The sequence below is a fragment of the Geospiza fortis genome, unplaced genomic scaffold (assembly GCF_000277835.1).
Source record: "Geospiza fortis unplaced genomic scaffold, GeoFor_1.0 scaffold244, whole genome shotgun sequence".
Lineage (NCBI taxonomy): Eukaryota > Metazoa > Chordata > Aves > Passeriformes > Thraupidae > Geospiza > Geospiza fortis.
Window position 1 is genome coordinate 1,428,858 of NW_005054370.1, and position 5,858 is coordinate 1,434,715.

The 5,858-nt window shown below is 56.9% G+C and overlaps 1 pseudogene; it reads right to left on the minus strand.

The window, feature by feature from the left end:
- Window positions 1–2,320: 2,320 nt before the first annotated feature.
- On the minus strand, window positions 2,321–3,466 carry LOC102033555 (annotated as a pseudogene).
- Window positions 3,467–5,858: the final 2,392 nt, after the last annotated feature.

Consider the following 5,858-nt stretch of genomic DNA (forward strand, 5'->3'; position numbering starts at 1 on the left):
CTTCCTCTGCACCTCCTGCACCTCCTGCATCTTCCTCTGCACCTCCTGCACCTCCTGCATCTTCCTCTGCACCTCCTGCACCTCCTGCATCTTCCTCTGCACCTCCTGCATGTCCCTCTGCACCTCCTGCATCTCCTGCACGTCCCTGTGCACCTTCTGCACCTCCTGCATGTTCCTCTACATCTCCTGCACGTTCCTCTGCGTCTCCTGCATCTCCTGCACCTCCAGCATCTCCTGCACGTCCCTTTGCAGCTCCTGCACCTTCCTCAGCAGCTCCATCACCTCCTTCTGCACCTCCAGGGTCCCTGTTCCTGCATCTGTTGCAGCTGCGGCATCTCGGTCAGGATCCATCTGCACAGCAGTGGCTGCTGCACCCCGCAGGTCTCAGGCTGGGCTGGGTGGGATTTGGGGTCCTGGAGCCCCCAGGGAAGGCAGAGATGGGCACAGGGGAGCAGCTCGGGGGGCTCTGGGCCCAGGGAGGCTGCTGGGACCCCAAGAGGGGCTGTTTCCAGGCCATGGCCATGGATCACGACCATCCTTGCCCCTTGCCAGAAGGAAAAACAGAGATTTTCCTTCTGTTTTCAGCACAGCGCTGTGAACCAAAGGGCCTGGGGCTCCTGATTCTGCATCCCCCAAACCAAACCCCGTCCTGGGAGGGGTGGGGCTGCTGCAGGGCTGTTTGCTCACTGAGAGCTGGGGGCACTGCATGGCTGGGGCAGGCAGGGCGGGCAGGGACAGCCCTGGTGGGGACATCCCTGTGCCTGCACCCGTCACCCGGCCCTGCTGCGGCTGGGGGGCACCACGTCGGGTCAGCTGCCCAAAGTGAGCCGGTCCTGTTCATTCCCTGCAGGGAATCCCCTTTTCCCAGGAAAGGCTCCATCCTGGGCAGCTCTGTGTGTGCCCAGGGCTCTGGGTGAGGGACAGCCACACACCTGGGCAGAGTGTCCTGGTGGCAGCACGAGGCACACGGCTGTGAGACAGAGGTGAGGGCAACCTGGGTGTTTTTATTTTCCAAAAATACCCATCTGTAATGCACAGATCCCCAGGCCCCAGTGTGCATAGGGTTTTACTCAGGACTATTCAAGTTGTGATTAAAAAAAGGCAATTATTTATTCCATGGATATATTTTGGTCGGACAATGAGGAAGTTGAAGGAGGGGGAAGTAGATAAACTTCCTTTTAATAAACTGCAAAATAGGTTGTAACAATCCTCTGGCCACCTAGCTGGCCAGTTCTATGGGGTGAGGACAAAAACCACTGTTTCTCTCATTCAGGAAAGATAATTACAAGCTGGACTTGATTCCTCATCCTCACCTTTTTGCGAAGTGGGTCCTGGTGGCACCTGCCTGACCCTGTGCTGCCTGTCCCCCCCAGCTGTCCCTGCCCTGGCTGTCCCCAGCCTCTCCCCACACCATTCCCTGGGAGGGTTTTGCCTGTCTGGAGGTCCCTGTGGCCCCAGTGCCCACGGCAGGGGTGGCAGCAGGGTGTGCCAGCAGCGATGCCCAGGGGAGGCTGAGCTCTCCCTGCTGGCACCTGCTCCCCTGGGAGGGGCTGGCACCCCCAGGTGCCTCCCCAGCTGGTCAGCGGCCCCCCATCCTGTAGGGCTGGGCTTCTGAAAGCTGCAGACCCCAAACTGCCCACCCACCTTGGGTCTGGGCGGTGACACTTTAGTCCATCAGGCTTTGCTATCTCAATTTCTGGTGTGTGTGTGGGGCTGCTGAGCAGGTTAAGTGCTCATTACGGCCAGGCTGGGCCGTGTGAGGGGAGAGTAAATCAGTTCAGGGCACACTCAGAACAGCAAACACGGCTCTTCTGTGCCTCCCCCCGTGCAATCTATTATGTCCTTTTAACATGTTTGTGTTTTTGTTTCAGTGGATCAGCTGTCTTTTAATGGCTGGGTGTTACTTTCTGTGCTCAGAGGTGAGAAGGTGTTTTATTGTTGGTCTCTGCTGCTTCAGTGTGGGTAAATTATTAGAAAAATCATAACTCTGAATGTCCTGGCAGTGCCAGGGGAGGCTCCTCCAGTGCCAGCACACTCCACACGAGGCTGGAGCACAGAGGAGGGAAGGCAAAATGCAGTGATAAGAGCATAAAACACTGATAGCAGGCACTGCAGCGCCTGAAATACAGGAGAAAGAAACCGAGACATTTTCTAGCTCCACTTTGCAACAATTTATTTATTTGGAATGCTTAAAAAAAACCCAAACAAACAGAAAGAGAATAGAGAAAACCAAACTGATGTACAGACCACCCTATCACATGCTCTACACCGGGTACAGACTCAGGATGTGCTGTGGGTGCCAGAGCCACGCGAGGTGCTTGGGACGAGGTGACACGGGACCTGAGTGCCCTGGGGCAGCGGTGCTGATGCGGCTGCAGGTAGGTGCCCACATCTGCCAGAGCCCTGGTGTTTGTCCTCCCTGCCCGTCCTGCCCTGGCTGACCCGCAGCTGCTCCCCAGGCGAGCCTCCTGCTTTTTTGGGAATTCCCCACACCCATCCAGCAGCCAGCATCCCACCTCCTCGTCACCTCCCACCCTCTCCGCTCCTCTGGGCTGGGTGGGGAAGAGGAGGGAAGGGGTGGGAGGCAGCAGGGGAGGTTTTGGCCGAGGCAGCGCCTCTCCCACCCAGCCCACCTGAGTTTCCAGCCGGTGCCAGCGCCGGGGCCGCGGCTCAGCACACGGAGCAGCTGTTGGTCTTGTTCATGGGCGGCCTGAGCGCCTGCTCCTTGGGCAGCGTCTCCCTTCTCTTGCAGAGCGCGGGGCTGAGCCTGCTGGGCAGGTTGGCCTGCTGCAGCAGCTCCCTGAACACCTCCAGCACGTTCTGGTTGTCCTTGGCCGACGCCTCCACGAAGCGGCCGTTCCAGTCCAGCTCCACCAGTGCCAGCGCCTCCTCCACGGGCACCTGCCGCTCGCCGCCGCTCTCCGCCTTGTTGCCCACCACCACGATGGGAGGGAACTTGTCCTCCTTCACCTCCAGGATCTCCTCCCGCAGGCTCTTGACGCTCTCGAAGGACTCGGCGTCGTCCACGGCGTAGACCAGGGCGAAGGCGTCGCTGTTCTGGATGGAGAGCTTCCTCATGGCCGGGAAGGAGTAGCTGCCGCTCGTGTCCAGGATCTCCACCTTGACCGTGGCCCCGCACACCTCGTACTCCTTGCTGTGCAGCTCCTCCACCGTGCGCCGGTGCTTGGGCTCGAAGGTGTCCAGCAGGAAGCGCCGGATCAGCGAGGTCTTGCCCACGCCGGCGGCTCCCAGGAAAACCAACCGGACGTGGTTCTTCTCCTTGGCCACCAGGGACATGGCTGGCACGGAGGGGACAGGATGCTCCGCAGCTGGTGCTCACCCTGCAGGTGTCCCTGGGTGGCTGCAGCCCCGGTGTGTCCGTCTGTCCGTCCTCCCTGCTCTGACTCAGCGCAGACGAGGAATGTTGGTGCCACCGCTCTGCGAACTTCTCCCGGCAGACTCTACAACCCCCGAGCCCGGCTCATTTTTTTTATCCTGGTCCCTCTGTGCCATGTGGCACCAAGCTGTCCAATCTCTGAGGGTTGTGGGTGCTGGAGGAGGGAGGGCAGGGAGGGAGGAGAGCGGGGCCAATCCGCACAGTGCAGCCCTGGAGTGGGGACACTCAGTGTCCATCCCCAGCCCTGTGTTGGGGACACTCAGTGCCCATCCCCACCCCTGCATGGGGGACACTCAGTGCCCATCCCCACCCCTGGTGTGAGGGATACTCAGTGCTCATCCCCAGCCCTGTGTTGGGGACACTCAGTGCCCATCCCCACCCCTGGCATGGGGGACACTCAGTGCCCATCCCCACCCCTGGTGTGAGGGACACTCAGTGCCCATTCCCACCCCTGCATGGGGACTTTCAGTGCCCATTCCCAGCCCTGTGTTGGGGACACTCAGTGTCCATCCCCACCCCTGGCATGGGGACACTCAGTGTCCATCCCCAGCCCTGTGTTGGGGACACTCAGTGCCCATCCCCACCCCTGCATGGGGGACACTCAGTGCCCATCCCCACCCCTGGGGTGAGGGATACTCAGTGCCCATCCCCAGCCCTGTGTTGGGGACACTCAGTGTCCATCCCCACCCCTGGCATGGGGACATTCAGTGTCCATCCCCAGCCCTGGCATGGCTCGTGGCCAGCGCTGGACAGCGGCACCCGCGGCGTTTCCTGCGCCTGCCCGGGGCTGGGCACTCGTCTGCAGACAGGGTTGCTGTGAACGTGCCCAGTCTCCAGTGAAGCGATGAAATCTTTGGCTGGAGGGGGAAAATAAGCTCTCCCGTCTGTCATAACCTCCTCGTTCAGCTGTCAGTTACCGGTGATTTTTGTGAAATATTTAACCAGAGGGGGAAATGAAATCTCCACGAAGACGACGCGCGGCTTCCAGGAGCAGATGCTGGAGCCACGGCCCTGACCCAGCACTGGGGTTGCTCTGGAGGTGCAGACTGCCCCATCCAGGTGTGTTTGCTCAGCACTCACCTCCCATCCCGTGCTGGAGCTGTCCCAGAAGCTGATTCATGCAGAGTGCAAACACAAAGGGAGCTTGCACAGAGGTTCAAATAAGTTTCTGTCACAGACTTGTTTTATGAAAAATCCTTTCCTTAGGATTTTTTCCTCCTGAAAAGCTGAGAGGCCTCAGGAACAAAGTGTAAACATTGATTATCTGCTGCTGTGGAATGCAACAGGTGCATCTGTGATTGGTCTCATGTGATTGTTTCTAATTAATGGCCAATCACAGTCAGCTAGCTCAGACTCTCTGTCCCAGACACAAGCCTTTGTTATCATTCCTTCTCATTCTATTCTTAGCTAGCCTTCTGATGAAATCCTTTCTTCTATTCTTTTAGTATAGTTTTAATATAATATATATAATAAAATAACAAATCAGCCTTCTAAACATGGAGTCAGATCCTCGTTCCTTCCCTCATCCTCAGACCCCTGTGAACACGGTCACAAGTTTCTAACCTAAATTTGTGGATCTATGGTTTTGTGGAGATTTACTCAGGTTTTCTTTCCATAGCCAAGTGCCAGTTCCAGAATTTAGTTCTGGATGAATTTGTCTGCTGATTCCAAAACCCTTTTCACTGGAATTAGTCCTGCCTTTCAATTCTCCAGTTATTGTACATTTCAGCCATGTTAGGAGCTTTCCCAGCGAATCTTATTATCAGGAGAGCCAAGAGATTACATCAGGATGAGCAGGGCCCTGTCCTGGTGTCAGCCTGCCCTGGGAGAAGGGAGAGGTTGGGTCCCAGCAGGGCTGACAGTGGGATTGGTGTCCAGTGCCCCACAGCATCACTGCACCTTCCCTCACCAACATGAAACTCTTTCTGGGGACACTTCCTGAGCCATGAGGAGATCCCACATGTCAAGAACTGAGCTGTGGGAGCTGGAAGGAGCTGGGGATGCAGAAGGTTTGATGGCAAGCTAAAAGCCAGGAGAAGGGGTGGCTGAGCAGAGGGTGCATGAAGGAAGCAGTGATGGGGGCTTGGTGCCAGTGCAAATGAGGAACTGAAGGCAGCAAAGCAGGACAAGTAATCTCAAGCCAGCCCCTTGGAAGCTGTTTAAAGCCAAACCTCTATTTTCTTTTTTAATAGGAAAGAATTTGGTTAATGCCTCTTTGTGTTTGGTTTTCAAGACAGATGGAAAGGGTTTCCCACAGTCCCTCCCAGCTGCTGCAGTAGAACTCTGCAGGCTCTCAGGATGTGCTGGGTGCTGTGGTGCCCTTGCTGCTGCTCGTTTTCCCAGAATTTCATTCCAAAGGAACTAAAAACATGGATCTGTTCAATCTCACAACACCCAGCATCTCTCTGACAGGTGCAGAAATGACGCCCAGAATGAAGGAGGAACCTGTGGCAGGACGGAA